Here is a 17,261-nt window from a genome sequence, read left to right as displayed (position 1 = left end):
AAATGCTGAAAGGTGGCACTAAGTGCAGATGTAGACTCACACAGTATTTGCTTTCAGTTTTTGAATGCCCCATTAACAGGGTTCAGGGTTTTTGTTTTTAAAGAATGATGCATTTCAACTCAAGTGCTAGAACCCCAGGGGGCTACCTTGAAGGGTTTCCATGGTGTCCATGGTTGTTCAGTGGCTGTTCGAGATAAGCTAGGGCATAGCTATCAACAGTGCAGTAGGTGCAGTGGTAGCAAAGATGTCAGGGGCCTAATGCACCCAAATTATGACTGTATTTTACTGCCCATACAGTGGAATTAAAGAGATGTTTTCCCTCCATTCAAGCCACCCTTCCACGCCACTGGTCGGAACTTGCTGCAGGAATGGCACCCTTGAATTAGGAGTATTTCTCCCACTTTTAACTCTGATGGTCTTAATCTACGCTGCTTGACTTGTGACTTAATGTCCTCTGCAATTTTAGGCCATGAGTGGCCTTACGTTTCTTGAGTTTGAACTCTTCTGCTAAGGTAGATTGCAATACCTTTGCCTCTGTTTTATTTTGGTACAACCATGTGTCATGGCCAGATAGTGACATCTAGGAGGCTTCCACAGTTGACAATGACCTTACTCAGAGGTCAGTATGGAAGGGCTCTCTTGGCTACTGAGTCAGGTGCCCTGGCTACCTTGCATAATTGACACATGAGGTATTGCTCCGGTATTGTGTTGTTGGACCTATACCTTTCCTCTCAGTAGAGCCTTGGTGGCCAGCATGAGATAGATGAAGTACTTGGTAAAAAAGGGATGTGGCAAGTACAAGTCAGCTCCCTCACAGATTTAGCCTACCTGGGATAACATTGTGGCGATATAGGAGCCTTCCAGAGTGCTCCCAAGTTTTGTTGCGATTGCTCTTGTAATATGTGCCACCACTTGCCTCCTTAAGTAGTGCACAACGCTGTCATTATTTTCTGTGGCTGATCTAAGGTCTTGTTGAGACTTGGGAAACAAATGTGTCCATTCACTCAAAAGCCAGACATACTCATCGTTCTCCTCAGTATATCAAGCCTCACACTCAGCAGCTGAATGCAGAAGGGCAACTGATTGCTCACTGGGTTCCCTGAACTGGTTTTGCAGATGACCTGGAAGATGTAGTCTAGAAGTTATAGTATTCACTTCCCCATCTGTGGTGTCAGTTTTGATATTGACATCCATAATTGCAGGACTAGAGGTGTGTGTCCCATTGTGACCAGAAAAAGGCCATAATGGTATTGGTGAAATGTGGAAACAGTCCCACAGTGTTGGACATGGCATTTTTGCAGGGTTATTCTTAAACTTTTTGCTATCTTCCTCCTATTTTTTCAGATCTCTCTGTGCTCTTTACCACTGCAGGTCAGTGCAAGTGCTCCCTGTGTAAATTGTATTGGTTATTGGGTTATCCATGATTGGCATATTTGATTTACTGGTTAGTCCCTAGTAAAGTGCCCTATGTTTGCCCAGGGCCTGTAAATCAAATTCTACTAGTGGGTCTGCAGAACTGATTGTGCCACCCACATAAGTATCCCTATAACCATATCTCAGAACTGCCATAGCAGTGTCTGTATGTGCAGTATGGGACTGCTATGTCCCCACTTGCCAGACCCAAACCTTCCCTTTTACTACATGTAAGACACCCCTAAGTTAGGCCCTAGGTAGCCCCTGGGCTGGGTGCAGTTTAGTTAAAAGGTAGGACATGTACTGGTGTGTTTTACAAGTCCTGATTGTGAAATACTGCTTAATTCGTTTTTCACTATTGCAAGGCCTATCCCTCTAATAGGTTAACATGGGGACTGCCTTTAAGTATCTTTTAAGCGCAATTACTCTTTTGGAGAGGACAGAGATGTGGAGTTTAGGGTCTCTGAATTCACAATTTAAAAATACATCTTTTGTTAGAGCTGGTTTTTAGATTGTCTGTTTGAAAATGCCACTTTTAGAAAGTGGGCAATTTCTTACTTAACCATTCTGTGCCTCTGCCTGCCTGTGGGATCCACGTCTGGGTCAGACTGACAGTTGGGCTATTTGTGAATTCCCTCTAGACAGTGACACAAATGGAGCTGAGGTGTGTCCTGCATATCCTGATGAGTCTTCCTGGGCTACAGTGGGGAGGGAGGAGCTGACACCTGCACCTGAAAGGGCTGTGCCTGTCCTTTCACAATGCAGTCTTCAACCCCCTAGAGTGGTTGTGGGGCCAGGCCTGGGCAAGGCAGGATCTTGTAATCAACAAAGATTTTCTTTGAAGTTTGCCTACTTCAAAGGCAGAAATGAAAGTAGAGCTCCCAAAACCCCACACTTTTAGAACACTTCTGGATCAAGGGCAACCTCTGCCAAGGAGAAGAGCTGAAGAGCTGGAGGAGCACTGCCCCTTTGCTGTGTGTGTGCTTTGCTGGGTTGGCCTGCAGTTGCTGCTTCTGCCTTAAAGAGGACAAAGACTGGACTTTTCTGTGTATCCTTCTTGTGAATTTTCTCCAAGGGCTTTAACTAGACCTTGCCTCATGTTGGAAGTCTCAGGGATATCAAAGACTTCAGGTTCATCTGCCTACAGCACTGGGAACTGTGTGTTTTGTGCTGCAACAGAAAAAAAACACCACAATGCCAATAACGACGTGACCTGACAACACCACATGGAGCCGTGCCCTGCTTCACACCGCAACCCTGGTCTCACAATGCTACCATCTGACGCTGCCACCAAGCTGCTGCTTTCACCATGACCTGTGGGCCCCATAATCTGTATTGCCTCGCTCACACCGCAGCCATGGTATCCCTGACGACGACACTCTATGGTGACTCTGACGCTGCTGCCTGCACTGTGGCCTGAGGACACTGCTCGTAAGGTACAAAGACCACTACCCTGTCCCACACAGCAGCCCCGGTTCACCAATGCCAGCACCATCGATTCCAGCCTCATCTACAGACATCCCTGCCTGCACCACGACCCCTGGGTGCTGCAATGAGCCCGCCCCATGTTGTACCGCGCCTTGGGCCTACCGACGACAGTGCTTCAGCAACGATGCCGAAGCCACCTGCACCACGACCTGGAGACAGCGCTCATCGCACCCCCCCCCCCCTTCACACCGCAGCCCTGGTCTCACAAATGCCGCAGGATGCCATCACCGAGCCTCTGCCTGCACTGCAACCTGTTGGCACCGCATGTTGCATCCTCCCGCTTCGCACCGCAGCTCCAACAACATAAACGCCAGCCCTCCTGACTTCATCAACAGCCCGGAGTTTGATCTGCAATGCGTGTGACTTCAAGGGACCGGCGACCCCTGCACCAACCTCTGGAACTGATTCCCACCGACGCCTGCCCACACCACCAGCCCAGAAATCTCATTGCAAGGATCACGACACCCTACATTTCCAAGGTACTGTTTGTGGGTCTTCCGACACCATAGCTGGCCAGCGACCCCGCAGTTGGCCTGAACTGTTGGATTTGTTGTTCACGACGCTGTGATGGCCGGAGACAGAGCTATTGACTTCAGGGAACTGTATTTTTAAGTTAATTCTTGCAAAATTCTTATCTTCATTACTGTATGTTGGATTTTTACCATTTTGATCTTGTTTTACACAGATAAATATTGGCTATGCTTATAAAACTGGTGTGGTGTCCTTTGGTAGTATTGTTACTGTATTACTCTGTGTTATGTGCAAATGCTTTACACATTGCTTCTGAGATAAGCTTGACTGCTGTTTCCAAGGGGCTGAGCAGGGGCTCTTTGAGGTGGATATCCCCCTTATCCTGACAAGTGTGAGGGTCCCTACTTGGACACGGTGTAAACTGACTGCCAACTAGAGAGCCCATTTCTAGCACACAATATTGCTAAAAGCAATTTGTCTTTTGAATACAAATATTTTATTGCTTTTAGTAAATTTATTAACAACAAGACAGCTGTAACGACTGGGGTGAGACATACTTATGAAGACATTGATCACATTGGTATCTTAGAAAACACAGATCCACTCTCGGTATACTCAGGTATGCTGTCTGATAAAGCATAAAAGGCAGTAAAGTATATTAGTTGCAATAGAAATAGACAACTAATTAATGATTCCTCATTAAACCTATTGTTAATACACCTTAGCTCGTGATATAAAAATAGTACCTGCTATAGGTTATATTGGCTTTATGTCATCCCAGATAAGCATGGCAAGATTTTGACAACAAAGGAAGATGACATGAATCATATGCCGAAAGAGATGTCCTTAAATTTCAGACAAACGCCATACAGCTGGTATTAACGAAAGCCTCCATTTAATGGAAAATGTAATTATTCTTCCTAAATCCATACAGATCAGAGCAATCCTACATTCATGCCACAGACCTCTCCATAATGTACTAGAGGAAAGTTACCTATGAGTGGAGATTTAAAAGAAATTTGGATTCCTGAAAAAAATCCAAAGGGTGCATTGACTACTTATCTAGTACTGTATCACAGGCAACTGCTTATTGTCAGTTACTATATTCTGTTAGTCATATATTTGACCTGCAATATCTAAATTGCAGCATGCTGTTTTCCCGGTACATGACAATTGAATGTAAGATATGTTTTTTATGCCACAAACCAAAACATATATTTTCTTACATTTTAAATGTAATTTAAAAACGTTCTAGCATAAAGTGTTTATAGCACTTTATGCTAGAACGTTTTTAAATTACATATTGTGGAAGCTTTTTTAGGGTCCTTTGTCAGTCATGGGCTACTGGGCTGAAATTGTGTCAGTCAGGATTCTTTACCACTTCTGTCCTAGGGCTTAACTATATTAATGAGCCCAAAACTGAACACTAAATACACCCCTTTAGCACTTTACAATCAGATAGATTAACGTTTAACAATTAATAAATAAATCACTGTCCAGCTTGTACTTTAGATTGTAAAAGAAAAGTAGTATTAACACATAACACATTTACTGTATCTAATGATCAGAGGGCAGCACAAGGGATATATTGATAATAACTAGTAAACACAGTAATCCTGGTGGTGTGGGGCTAAACTGGCTTTTGCCCTCATCTTCTTTCCCTGAAGGCAGATTCCAAGACAACTGCTCCTGGCAGGCTGTTGAACCTGTCAAGGGGAGTTGACAGAACATCCTCACCTTGGAGCACAGAGGAACGTCTCAGCTGCTACTGGTGTGGGACACCGATTCTGGTAGAGAAATCTTGGCACACTGGTTGGAAGTTTCTGCGGCATCTTTGTACTGAAGTGGCAGACAGTATTTGTGTTTTACACCAATCAGAGCTTATACTAGTCTTTGGCATATCTGGCAAATTTTGCCTGCTCCCCTCAGACTGGTCCAACTATGGCTTTTATTGTATGGGACTAGCAAGCAAGTATGGAGTTGAGAGCCTACTTTCAGCAGAAGGCCACAACAAGTAATCAAAGGAAAGAGAAGCAATCCCCCTGGCTACCTGTTAATCCGTGGGGGGCGGGGGGCGACCATGCATTGAACAATGGGCAACGAAAATGTAGGGGACCTAATTTTGATAGGGTTTCTCCACACCAACATGCCTGGTTCAATACAAAGGATCCCAGGAATGTCTTGGAGAAGCCCTGTAATTCAATTTGCTGTTTGTGCTCTCCCCTACCATCCATCTTAGGTATCACTCAGAATGCAAAATATGAAATGGTTTGTAGTGTGCACCTTCTGTCCATCGTATGCAGAGTACAGTAGAATATTGGTGCAGACCAAGTCCCACTCATGCAGCAAGATGATTGGGTCTGTGGGAACCGGCAAATCCTAGCCTATATCTCATGCGTCTGTCACATCACAGGCTCTCGCGGCATCCTCTAATCGGGCCGCGGTGAGGTCGGCGGTCCGTTTCACAGATTGCAGAGCTTTCCGCAGCCCTTTTCCTCAGCCATTGCATGAATTGTTGCCCGCAGCGAGGACGGAGGCCCAGGGTTGTGCATCGGGCCTCGCCACATTCAGTGCGTGGCGAGGGCGGTCACGTTGGTGTGTCCGCGCACCCCCGGCCCTTCACTTACCTGGTGCCCTGATCCAGGGCTCTTCCTCTTTTCCTTTTTCATCTTCCCTTGCGGGGCCATGTTCTCTCCATCCCAGCATTCAGTTCTAATTTTTCCTCTACATGCATCAGTTTCCTTTTCCATGATCGTGCCTTCTCTGCCTTTTTCTATAGCACTTCTCCCCATCTAAGATGGCGTTTTTACTTCTTCCTGCATGTCACTTCCTGCTGAGTGGTAAATAAAGGGTCATATTCTTGTTCTCCTTGCGCTGCAACACTTCCCTTGGTGGTGATCATGCTCCAGCTGTGTTTTTTTCTCTGATTCCAGTTCTGTTCCTATTTTTTCCACCTATATCCTGTTGTTCTGTTCCTGGTGCAGAAGTCCTGATTTTTTGACGCGTCCTTTTTTCTGTTCCAAAGAGGTTTTTTCCCTTACGGGTTTTTCCTCTGGGACTCCTTCTGGAGGGCATGGACTGTTGTGGTGTACCATTGTCTGCAGCACTGTGGCTACCGGAAAGGGTTGCCCTTACCTCAGCCAGAGCAGGACCTACAAGAACCGAGGTCGCACTGCAGCTTCATCTAACCAGAGCAGTAAGCGGAAGTCAGATCATGACAGATTGCAATGCCCAAAACCCCAGTTTTGATCCAGGATTATGGAAGACCCTTCGACGGTCATTGAGGAGACGAGCCAATCATTACTTCTGACTATCCAACAACAAGCCCAGGAACTGCAACAGCTACAAGCTTAAAATGCAGCTTTACGACAAGCCCTGGCATCCAGGACCACAGATGTCCCCACAATCTCTGCAACTAAACCTCATTTTTCTGGGGATCCCAACAAATTAAGAGAATTCCTTGATGCCCTGATGGTTTATTTTGTGCTTCCACCTTTGCAATTTGCGCAAGATAAGACTAAGGTGGGATACTTGATCAGTGCCTTGTCTGGTCCGGCCTTAGCTTGGGTGACTCCTTGGTAGACACAAATGATTCCCGGTTGTCTGCCTACACGGCCTTTGTTGATGCCTTTAAGCAAGTGTTTGAACATCCTGGACTTGAGTCTTCCGCAGAAGAAGCCTTATGTGACATTCAGCAGGGTAACCAGGAGGTCTTCCAATATATCACACGTTTCAGGCAATTGGCTGCTGAAACCACTTGGGTAGAATGCACCCTTGTTACCCTTTTTAGGAGGGGTCTTCGGAATTAAATAAAAGACGAATTAGTGCACTCCTCTAGATTGGAAGATATCAAAAGGTTTAATGGACTTAGCACCCTCCATAGAATATCGCCTTAATGAACGTAGGATGGAGAAGAGAAAGAGTTGTGAACCATCATTGTTAGGAACCACACGCACAATCACTCATCGACCCAAAGAAAGGCAATCCGAATCTAGAGGGAGGAACTTATGCAAATCGATACAGCCAGTAAACCCTTAACTGTTAGTGAACGTGACACTAGACGACGGAAAGGACTGTGTCTTTACTGTGGTGCTTCTGGTCACTTGATTCGTACATGCCCCACTCGTCCTTCAAAGTCTTCGGGAAATGCCAACTCTCGTCCTCTGTAAGCAGAGAGGGGACGAGATGTTGTGAGATACCTTCTATTTGTCCTTCCAAAGAAGAAATAACAGCCCTCTTTCTTTTGCCTATTACATTGAAGTTACCTGACAGCCAGGAAGAAAGAGCATTAACATTGTTGGTCTGTGGAGCTAGTGGAATATACCTTGATGAGGCATGGGCTAAGGAAAAGAAAATCCCTCGGATACCTAAAGACATACCGGAGCAGGTTCATACAGTTGATGGATCCCTTTTAGCTGGATCCCTTTTAGCTTCAGGACCAGTCACAAATACTATTCCTACCTTACATTTACAACCAGGGAAACATCAGGAATATGTCTCTTTCGATCTGTTTTTTTTTACCGAACCATGTGATAATTCTAGGTATACCTTGGCTAACACGACGCAATCCCTATATCAATTGGGAAACCAGAACTATTTTGCTTTCTTCCCAATTCTGTCAACATCATTGCTTTCTATCAGGAACTTACTGGTAACCAACGACCATGCCTTTGACACAAAAAGAAGTGGGTTGTTCCATCAAATCTATCCAAGGGATACCCAGTCATTACCTGGAATATGCAGACGTGTTTCAGAAACCCAAAAGACCAGTGCTGCCACCACAAAGAGAATATGATTGTGCTATTCTCTTGGAAACTGGTACCATAGTACTCTTTGGAAGAATGTACTCACTTACTGAGCCCGAAAAGAAGTTACTCAAGGAATATCTGGATGAAAACTTGCAGAGCGGGTTGATTGCTCCTTCTTCTTCACCCGCTGGAGCTCCTCTCTTTTTTGTGCCAAAGAAGACAGTTGATCTATGCCCCCGTATAGACTTACGCGGGCTAAATAAGATCACCATATAGGACTGGTATCCTCTACCCCTCATAAAAGATATTCTAGGTGCTGTAAGAGGAGCAAAGAAATTTACCAACTTGGATCTTAGAGGAGTCTACCATCTTCTACAAATAAAAGAAGTTGATGAGTGGAACACTGCCTTCTGAACCCCTTTTGGTCGTTATGAATATCGTGTAATGCCTTTTGGCCTAACCAACGCCCCATCTATTTTTCAAACATTCATGGACTCATTGTTTTCTGACCTTTTAAACTAAACAATTGTTATATACCTAGATGATATCTTAATATATTCAATTCATCCAGAAAATCATACTACGCATGTACTTCAACGACTCCAGCAACACCAACTGTTTTGCAAACCAGAGAAATGTGAATTCAATAAATCTGAGGTGAAATATTTGGGGTATCATATCAACCAAGTTGGTATTGCCATGGACTCAGACAAGGTTCAAGCCATTCTAGATTGGCTATCTCCTTCTTCTATCAAAGAAACCCAATGTTTTGTGGGATTGGCCAATTTTTATCGACAATTCATAGTGGATTTTGCCCAGCAAACTAGTCATATCACACAAACTCTTAAGAAAGAGAGTCTACGGAACGGCTTCTGTTGGACAGAGAACACAGAAACTGAATTTCAAGGCCTAAAGCGTGCCTTCACGCAAACTCGTATCTTATGGCACCCTGATACCACCAAGAAATGTATAGTTATCACTGATGATTCAGAGAGAGCAATAGGGGCCCCATTACTACTAGAACAAAGTGATGATGGATTAGAACATCCTTTTTTTTACCCGTCCTATATATTTTCTGATTCAGAATGTAATTACTCTGTTTTGGAATGAGAACTGCTTGCCTTAAAGAGAGCCTGTAGTGAATGGAGAGAATTCCTCATGGGTTCAAGAGAAATCTTTGAAGTTAGAACAGATCATCGAAATTTACGGTGTCTGCGTAATTTCCAATGCCAGAACAGTCGTCAAGCCCAATGGGTCTTTTTTTTAGTAAATTTGACTTCTACATATCTTACATCCCTGGTTCTCAGAATATTTTGGCAGACGCCTTGTAACGACATTATCCTAAAAGCATCAATCCTCCTACACAAAACATAATTAAACTGGATAGAATTATTGGAATAGTGAAATCCTTTCTTGATAAAGTGAAGTCTGAGTAATTATCTCTCTCTAGAATTGAAATGAATAATTTACATCCACATCTACGTAAAGTTAAGGGATATTACTATCATAAGGATGCATTGTTCCCCCCTACAGAAATGGCTCAAATTAAAGCCCTACAGATGTGTCATAATTCTCCCATTGTGGTCATCGCAGTATTAAAGCCACCCAAGAACTACTCCTTCGCTCTTTTTGGTGGCCCACAATTAAAACAGACACTGAAAGCTATGTGGCTTCTTGTCCCATATGTGCACAAACCAAGATACCTCATACCAAACCAGCAGGACTGCTTTGGCCCTTACCTGGTCCACCAGTTCCTTGGCTAACTGTGTCTACCCATTTCATGTGTTCCTTATCTCCCTCAGTAGTAAATCGAGTAATAATGGTTACAGTTGATTAATTTACAAAAATGGCCCACTTTACTGCATTAAAGAAGCTACCCACTGCTAAAGAATTGAGTCAACTCTTAATACAGGATATCTTTCGCCTTCACGGTCTCCCTCAAGTCATTATCTCAGACCGTGGCCCTCAATACATTTCACGCTTTTGGAAGCATTTTTGCAATGCTACACAGAGCAACTGGTCTATGTACTTACCACTAGCTCAATTCTCGTATAACAACGCAATACATAATGCTCCTCTCTAGGTCTGTCACTTTTTCTGTCTCTTTCTGGACAAACCCGGGGCTTTGGGGAGGGGACCTACTGTCACACCGCGGGCTCCCACTGCACCCTCTAAGGGGGCCACGGTGATGTCGGAGTCCGTTTTATGGATCGCAGGACTTGCCGCAGCCTTTTTCCTCGGCCGCAGCATGCATTGTTGCCCGCGGCGAGGGTGGAAGCCCAGGCTTGGGCATCGGGCTTCGCCGCATTCAGAGCGACCTCTATTGCTCAGGAGACCTCTAAGTAGAGTTTTCCACAATAAGCTTAGGGCAGAGTGCCCCAGTCATATTCTCGGGGAAATGTGGCAGCCACTCAGAAGTAGGTATGCATCTATCAACCTGTATGCCTAAACCTGCAGGATACACCAAGAAAGGGATTGTTAAAGCATGACACAGATGCTAAGACCATACAAAAGCAGATACAGAAAGTATTGACACATCCAGAGATGAGCTTGAGGGACTTAGCAATACTTCTTCATTGATTTAAAATCTTAACCTATCCCCAACTTTACCCTGCTGTTCAAAGGATGAAATGTTTTAACATTTGCTGTGGTCTGTTATACTTGGGTGGAGTTCCATGGCCAGAATAAGCTACAATAAAGCCAGAATGGTGGTTAGGGCACTATGAAGCCTGAAATGGTGGGGCTAAGTTTGGTGCAATACAGGATACGATGATAGAATAAGATCCCAGTCATTTGTGCTGGGGTACCACTATGGCAAGTACTTGAAATGGGTTATGGTTTCACCTCTTCAGCAGCTATCATGCATATTTTTGAACTTTCTTTTAGAACTGGAACAACAGATTAAAGTCTACTGGATGGTGAACTTATTTAGATCCACTATTATGGCCGATCATGCATAAGTAGATAGACCCCAAATACGGGAACACTATTTGGTGTGTAGATTATTGAAAGGGATATAGATGCAAGTTACACCTCAATATTCTAAATCCCTATGAGATATACACAAAGTGTTTCACTTGTTACTGCCCTAGACGTACAAAGAAGTGTTGACCATCAAAGGACTTTTGGAGAAATTGTACTTGTTTCCCTGGATGTGGTACAGTCACCTTTTTCACCAGAAGGCATTTCTTTCATTATTTCCAGGACAACTAAACTAAACTCCATGAAGGTATCATACACAGCTTTTCTGGCAAAGTGGAAATTATGTGTGTTCAGATGATTAATGAACTATGAACACAGAGCACAGGGTTTAAGGCCAAAAGAGTCAGACAGCTGCTCATACCTATGCTTTGCATTAACCACTCCCACATTAAAATGTTAAGTGGGCTATCCAACCGGGAGGACTAGGCATGTCCTCTTTTAATGTTCATTTTGATACAGGCGCAGAGGCCGTGTCTTGCCACAGGAGGATAATTTTGGGGGTCATTCCAACCCTGGCGGTCGGTGTTAAAGCGGCGGCCAACCCGCCAACAGGCAGGCGGTAAAAAAAATGGAATTCTGACTCTGGCGGGAACCGCCAACACAGCCCGCCACTTTAACACTCCGACCGCCACGGCGGGGCAAACAGAAAGGCGGCAGACAATGTACCGCCCACCCTATCACGACCCACCAATCCGCCACCTTTTCCGGGGCGGGAGCCCCGCCGATAAAAACACGGCGGAAACAGACCACGAACGGGAAAACGCTCACCTCTATACACTCCACGAGGAATCTGGACAGCATGGAACCCGAATTAAACATCCTACCAGTGATTGTCTACCTGCTCCTCTACCAGGAGCACGAACGCCGCCGCAGGAGACAACGGTGAGTACTGCACCTACGACACAGGGGAGGGGGGAGGAGAAAAGATTATGGGCACACACATACGCGACACCCCCCCCCCCCAAATCCCCACACACCAATGCAGAGCAACAAGTCAGAGTTACACCCCCCAAACCCCCTGGAATAATTCAAAGACAAAATAAAATGATCATTAAAATAGAAGTATATTAAAGCATATTTGAACTTAAGTGAAATATGAAATTTATAAAATAAATAAATCACAACATGAACAATGTATACATAGTCCAAAAGTCCGGCACACATTGGCTACATGCCATTGTTCGTGGGCCAATGTGCATAAACACATGGGCAAAGCCCACACACGAGACCCGATTCCATTGGAGAGAACACTGCTGGGGCATCAGATAATAAAACCACAGGCACCTCTGGGGGAAGGGAAGGGGGGGGCACCTCAGCCACATGAGTCCACGACGCCAGATCCACAAGGGGCCTCCATGCCTACTGTACCATCCTGGGGAGTGCAAAGCCACAGTCTCTCAAGTCTCTACAGTGGGTGGATTGCCCACTGTACCATCCTGGGGAGTGCAAAGCCACAGTCCATTAGGTGGATTACAGACTCCACTGGTTATGGAGGAGGCATGGTGCCCAGAGTGCTTTGTGAAGCCCTGCCCGACACAGATCCGGCCCTGCCAATGGGCCAGCGGTGCTTGAGATGAAGGGCCCAGCGGAGCGGTGCTTGACAGGAGGGGCCCAGCAGAGCGGTGCTTGACAGGAAGGGCCCAGCGGAGCGGTGCTTGAGATGAAGGGCCCAGCGGAGCGGTGCTTGACAGGAAGGGCCCAGCGGAGCGGTGCTTGACAGGAAGGGCCCAGCGGAGCGGTGCTTGAGATGAAGGGCCCAGCGGAGCGGTGCTTGACAGGAAGGGCCCAGCGGAGCGCTGCTTGACAGGAATGGCCCAGCGGAGCGGTGAAGAGACGGCGGGGCCCAGGTGAGCGGTGCTTGAGATGAAGGGCCCAGCAGAGCGGTGCTTGACAGGAAGGGCCCAGCGAAGCGGTGCTTGAGATGAAGGGCCCAGCGGAGCGGTGCTTGACAGGAGGGGCCCAGCGGAGCGGTGCTTGACAGGAAGGGCCCAGCGGAGCGGTGCTTGACAGGAGGGGCCCAGCAGAGCGGTGCTTGACAGGAAGGGCCCAGTGGAGCGGTGCTTGACAGGAAGGGCCCAGCGAAGCGGTGCTTGACAGGAAGGGCCCAGCGGAGCGGTGCTTGACAGGAAGGGCCCAGCGGAGCGCTGCTTGACAGGAAGGGCCCAGCGGAGCGGTGCAGAGACGGCGGGGCCCTGTTCAGCGGTGCTTCTCTTGGCGGGGCCCTGTTCAGCGGTGCTTCTCACGGCGGGGCCCTGTTCAGCGGTGCTTCTCACGGTGGGACCCTGTTCAGCGGTGCTTCTCACGGCGGGGCCCTGTTCAGCGGTGCTTCTCACGGCGGGGCCCTGTTCAGCGGTGCTTGTCTTGTGTTCCTAGGGAACCAGATCTGGGCAATTATTCCCGCTCAGTCGCCATCCGACCTATCGTTTGCGGGGCCCTCCTGTGCTGGACTCCTGGGCCCGTGGGTGTCCTCCATCACACCCCAAATGGGGCTAGTGGGGCCCTCCTGGGCAGCTCGCCTGCTGCCGGACTTGTCCACCCTGCTGCCCTTGCCCCCCTTGGCCAAATCTCTGGGGCCCTTGCCTCCCTTTGTGGATGGGCCAGGTGACGGTGCAAGGGTGGTGTCCTTGGGGGCAGCCGTCTCAGGCCTGTTGCGCCAGCCCTTCCCTTTTTTGGTTCTTTTCCCAGGTGGTGGGCTGGCTGTCCCCTTGCTGCTGGCCGATGTTCCTGCCCTAGGAGCTGGTGGACTCCAATAGCCCTGAACGATGGTCCTAGTAGGTGCAGGGCTTGTGGTGGCTGAGGTGCTGTTTGGACTCTTACGAGATGGAGGGGGTGGGTCAGGTGATGCAAAGAGGTTAATTTTGGAGAGGAACAACTTTTTAGGAGCAATGGGAAGGGTAGGTGCAGTGGGTATGGGAGTGGAGGAAGAGGATGTGGTTGTAGGAGAGTCAAGTGTGCTGTCTTTGGGTGCAGGTGCTTGTGCTGGAGGCTGTGGTGAGGTGGATGGCTGTTGGGTGGGTGGCTGCCGGCGTTTGTGTGGCTTAGAAGAGGGAGTGACAGACACACTGGGAGAGGACACAGGGGATGTGTAAATGGCAGTGGGGGTGGTGACTGCACGTGTGCGGACTGTTCTGGTGGGTGTGGTGGTGATGGACGTAGTGGCTGATGGTGGTGTGCATGCAGGTGTGAGTGGAGACGTCACAGGGAGGGAGGAGGGAGACGAGGAGGAGGGGGACACAGAGGAGGCAGTGGCTGTTGGCATGTCTGCATGTGGATGTTGCTTGGGTGAATGCTTGTGTGATCTGTGGTGCTTATGTCTGGATGAGCTGCCCTTGGGTGTTGAGGTGTGTGCAGGCTGGTCTGTAGGTGTGTCTGGGATAGGCAGAGGAACAGGGGAGTGGGACTGGGTTGAGGAAGTTGGAGGGGGGAGGCTAGAGACAGGGACAATTGCTGCCGTCAGTGCTGAGGCCAGAGCGTTGAACGATCGCTGATGGGCAGCCTGACCCAAATGAATACCCTCCAGGTATGCATTGCTCCGATGCACCTCCCTTTCTACCCCCTGGATGGCATTCAAAAGGGTAGACTGCCCAACAATGAGCGTCTGGAAGAGGTCAATGATCTCCGCACTGAGGGCAGCAGGGGTAACTGGGGCAGGACCTGAGGTGCCAGGGACGGAAGCTGAGGGGCTGCTGGGAGGGCGGAGCTGGTGCGCTGGGTGGCGGCTGTACCTGTTGTTGCGGTGGGCACAGATGTTGCCGCCACCACAAGGGAGCTCCCTTCCGAGGACGTGTCGGTGTCGCTGCCGTCTCCACGGGTCCCCGTTGTGGAGCCCCCCTCGCCCTCCGTCTCACTGGTTAACTCCGAGTCGGTTGCAGGGCCCTCCGGGGCCATGTGAGATGCAGCTCCCTCGTGCGCCGATGCCACTTCTCCTCCGCCTGATGATGCTAATGCACACATGAACAGGAAAACCAAAAAAAAGGGGGGGGAGAAGAAAGAAAGACATGTTGAGTGCATGCATTGGCGGCACCGTTGGCGGAGAGGACAGACACAGAAGCCCCCTGCACTACGCCGCGCACTCGGGGTACACTACTCAATTATAGTGACTTGGCCTACAAGTCTATGGACGACAAATGCACACATAGGTGAGCCCGGGCCATGGATAGCTGTACTTAGCACCCTACAGAGGTGGGGGGTGGGGCACAGGGCCATGTCTAACGGAGGGGCCTAGCCTACAGAAACCGCCCTGGCCTAGAGATAGCCACAGCCCTCCTCCCCCACCCAGACGCCTCCACTGTGCGCTAATATAGCGGAATATGCTGATACTCACCCCCTTGTGTCTGCTGTGATGTCCTCACGCGCCCATCCAAATCGGGGTAGGCCACCGCCAGGATCCGGGACATCAGGGGGGTCAATTGACGACTGGCACCCCTCCTACGTTGGGAGGCCATCCCCAGCAGAGCCTCGGCGGTCTTTCTGCTCCCGCGGCGGATGTCCTCCCACCTCTTGCGGCAGTGGGTGCCCCGTCTGTTGTGGACCCCCAGGGCCCGGACGTCCTTGGCGATGGCACGCCAAATGTCGATCCTCTGATGGGCGCTGACCTATGTGACATGTACAGGGTTGAAAAATAAATATTATCACTTTTCTGCATGGTTGATGTGCGCGGCCCCCCCCCTCCCCAACCTTGCCATGTGGCACATGCTCTCATCTGTCGTGCGTTGCACTCCTCATTCGCTCCCCTCCCCACCATCTTACATGCACCCCACTCAACACAGGCATAGCCCATACTACGTGCTCCCAGTGTACTTACCTGTTGGTCTGGAGGACCGTAGAGTAGCGCATACTGGGGGAGGACCCCATCAACAAGTTTATCCAATTCCTCAGATGTGAAGGCAGGGGCCCTTTCCCCAGTCGCAGCAGCCATTGTCTCTTCCAGACCGAGTTCGCAGCAGCACTTGCAGTATAGGTCCTCTCCTGTGGATGATCAGGTCTCGAGTGATTAAGCAAGTAGAAAATGGCGGTCACGCCCGCGGCAGTGCGTACCGCGGCGGTGCGTACCACGACCTCCGGCGCACATCGTCATTGGCTCCTGAGACCCATAGGGTTCAATGTTAACCAATGCTGCTTTGCGCCGCGGTCTTCGACCGCCTACCGCCACGGTGTGCCACGCCAGCACATTGACCTCACATCCCATTGTCACACTTCACAGGTCAGGCAGCCGCCATTTCAAGGGCCCACATGGCTGAATTTCTACGGCGTCACACAGGCCTAGGCCTTGCATTGCCACTCATACAAGCCATTCAATGCATAGCGAATCGTGTACTGTGCAAGCTGTGGTTACGTACCTGTGGGTTGCTTGACTCTGTGCTCCATGTTGCCCTTCCTAGGCACCGTCCGCTGGGACTTGCGAGGAGATGGAGGAATCCTCCCGTGTACAAACCGCTGGCGGACCTGTCGACAATGGAAGAAAGACATGTCATACTTACATACAGACTTGACCGAGCCACTATACAGGAACTGTGTGCCCAGCTAGAGCCAGACCTGATGTCCCCCATTCGCCAACCCACAGGGATTCCCCCTCTGGTGCAGGTTCTGTCAGTACTCCATTTTTTGGCAAGTGGATCATTCCAAACAACATTGGCCATATCATCAGGGATGTCTCAGCCTATGTTTTCTAAGGTTTTGTCCAGAGTGTTGTCTGCCCTAATGAAATACATGCGGAGCTACATTGTTTTGGCCGATTTGGCTACAGTGAAGGGTGATTTCTATGCCCTTGGACATATCCCCAACATCACTGGTGCCATTGATGGGACCCATGTGGCCTTGGTTCCCCCCAGTGGAAGTGAGCAGGTGTACAGGAACAGAAAAAGTTATCATTCTATGAATGTCCAGGTGGTCTGTTTGGCTGACCAGTACATCTCCCATGTAAATGCCAAGTTCCCTGGGCCAGTGCATGACGCGAACATCATGCGAAATAGCAGCATCCTTTATGTGATGGAACAGCTACAGAGACACCGTGTGTGGCTAATAGGTGACTCTGGTTACCCCAACCTGTCGTGGCTACTTACCCCAGTGAGGAATCCCAGGACAAGGGCAGAGGAACGCTACAATGAGGCCCATGGGCGAACTAGGAGGATTATAGAAAGAACCTTCGGCCTCCTGAAG

This window comes from Pleurodeles waltl, chromosome 5 (genome assembly GCF_031143425.1).
Source record: "Pleurodeles waltl isolate 20211129_DDA chromosome 5, aPleWal1.hap1.20221129, whole genome shotgun sequence".
NCBI classification, from domain to species: domain Eukaryota; kingdom Metazoa; phylum Chordata; class Amphibia; order Caudata; family Salamandridae; genus Pleurodeles; species Pleurodeles waltl.
Note: the sequence above shows the minus strand (reverse complement) of the source record.